The sequence below is a fragment of the Prionailurus bengalensis genome, chromosome X (genome assembly GCF_016509475.1).
Source record: "Prionailurus bengalensis isolate Pbe53 chromosome X, Fcat_Pben_1.1_paternal_pri, whole genome shotgun sequence".
NCBI classification, from domain to species: Eukaryota; Metazoa; Chordata; class Mammalia; order Carnivora; family Felidae; genus Prionailurus; species Prionailurus bengalensis.
This window is the reverse complement of record NC_057361.1, coordinates 84,548,563-84,551,117: the sequence shown is the minus strand read 5'-3', so window position 1 is coordinate 84,551,117 and position 2,555 is coordinate 84,548,563.

The following is a 2,555-nucleotide window of genomic DNA, read 5'->3' as shown; positions in this document are numbered from 1 at the left end:
CCTCTTAGTTTTGCTGATTGTTTCCTTTGCTGCCCAGAAGCTTTTTATTTTGATGAGGTCCCAGTAGTTCATTTTTGCTTTTGTTTCCCTTGCCTCTGGAGACATGTTGAGTAAGAAGTTACTGCGGCCAAGATCAAAGAGGTTTTTGCCTGCTTTCTCCTCGAGGATTTTGATGATTCCTATCTTACATTGAGGTCTTTCAACCATTTTGAGTTTGTTTTTGTGTATGGTGTATGAAAGTGGTCCAGGTTCATTCTTCTTCATGTCGCTGATCAGTATTCCCAGCACCACTTGCTGAAGAGACTGTCTTTATGCCATTGGATATTCTTTCCTGCTTTGTCAAAGATTAGTTGGCCATATGTTTGTGGGTCCATTTCTGGGTCCTCTATTCTGTTCCATTGTTCTGAGTGTCTGTTTTTGTGCCAGTACCATACTGTCTTGATGATTACAGCTTTGTAGTATAGCTTGAAGTCTGGGATTGTGATGCCTCCTGCTTTGGTTTTCTTTTTCAAGATTGCTTTGGCTATTCAGGGTCTTTTCTGGTTTCATACACATTTTAGGCTTATTTGTTCTAGCTCTGTGAAAAATGCTGGTGTTATTCTGATAGGGATTGCATTGAATCTGTAGATTGCTTTGGGTAGTATTGACATTTTAACAATATTTGTTCTTCTTATCCAGGAGCATGGAATCTTTTCCCATTTTTTTGTCTTGTTCAATTTCATAAGTTTTCAATAGTTTTCAGTGTATAGATTTTTCACCTCTTTGGTTAGATTTATTACTAGGTATTTTATGGTTTTTTGTGCAACTGTAAATGGGATCGATTCCTTGATTTCTCTTTCTGCCGCTTCATTATTGGTGTATAGGAATGCAACCGATTTCTGTGCATTGATTTTATATCCTGCGACTTTGCTGAATTCATGGATAAGTTCTAGCAGTTTTTTGGTGGAATCTTTTGGGATTTCCATATAAAGTATCATGTGAAAGTTTAACCTCCTCCTGGCTGATTTGGATGCCTTTTATTTATTTATTTCTTTGTGTTGTCTGATTGCAGAGGCTAAGACTTCCAATACTATGTTGAATAACAGTGGCAAGAGTGGATATCCTTGTCTTTTCCTGACCTGAGGGGGAAAGCTTTCATTTATTCCCCAGTGAGGATGATATTAACATTGGGTCGTTCATATATGGATTTTATGATCTCGAGGTATGCTGCTTGTATCCATACTTTCTTGAGGTTTTTTTTTTTTTTATCAAGAAAGGATGCTGTATTTTGTCAAATGCTTTCTCTGCATCTATTGAGAGGATCATATGGTTCTTGTCCTTTATTGATGTGATGAATCACGTTAATTGTTTTGTGGATATTGAGTCAGGTCTGCATCCCTGGTATAAATCTCACTTGGTCTTGGTGAATAATTCTTTTAATGTATTATTGGATCCAGTTGGCTAATATCTTGTTGAGGATTTTTGCATCCATGTTCATCAGGGAAATTGGTCTATAGTTCTCCTTTTTACTGGGGTCTTTGTCTGGTTTTGTAATGAAGGTAATGCTGGCTTCATGGAATGAATTTGGGAGTTTTCTTTCCATTTTTATTTTTTGGAACAGCTTCAAAATAATCGGTGTTAAATCTTCTTGAAATGTTTGGTAGAATTCCCCTGGAAAGCCAGCTGGCCCTGGACTCTTGTTTTTGGGGAGATTTTTGATTACTAATTCGATTTCCTTACTGGTTATGCATCTGTCCAAATTTTCTATTTTTTCCTGTTTCAGAGTTGGTAGTATATATTTTTCTAGGAATTTGTCCATTTCTTCCAGTTTGCCCATTTTATTGGCATATAATTGTTCATAACATTCTCTTTTTATTGTTTTTATTTCTGCTGTGTTGGTTGTGATCTCTCATCCTTCATTCTTGATTTTATTTATTGGGGTCATTTCCAAACTGGTTAGTGGTTTATCAATTTTGTTTATTCTTTCAAAGAACCAGCTTCTGGTTTCATTGATCTATTCTATTTTATTTCATTTCAATAGCATTAATTTCTGCTCTAATCTTTGCTATCCTGTCTGCTGCTGGTTTGGGGTTTTATTTTCTGTTCTTTTTCCAGCTCCTTATGGCATAAGGTTAGGTTGTGTATCTGAGATCTTTCTTCCTTCTTTAGGAAGGCCTGGATTGCTATATACTTTCCTCTTATGACCTCCTTTGCTGCATCTCAGAGGTTTTGGGTTGTGGTGTTATCATTTTCAGTGGCTTCCATGTACTCTTTAACTTCTTGGTAAGCCCTTTCATTCTTTAGTAGGATGTTCTTCAGTCTCCAAGTATTTGTTAGCTTTCCAAATTTTTTCTTGTGTTTGATTTCAAGTTTCATAGTGTTGTGGTCTGAAAATATGCACAGTATGATCTCAGTGTTTTTGTACTTACTTAGGGCTGATTTGTGTCCCAGTATATGGTCTATTCTGGAGAACATTCCATGTGCACTGGAGAAGAATGTATATTCTGCTGCTTTAGGATGAAATGTTCTGAATATATCTGTTAAATCCATGTGGCCCAGTGTGTCATTCAAAGCCA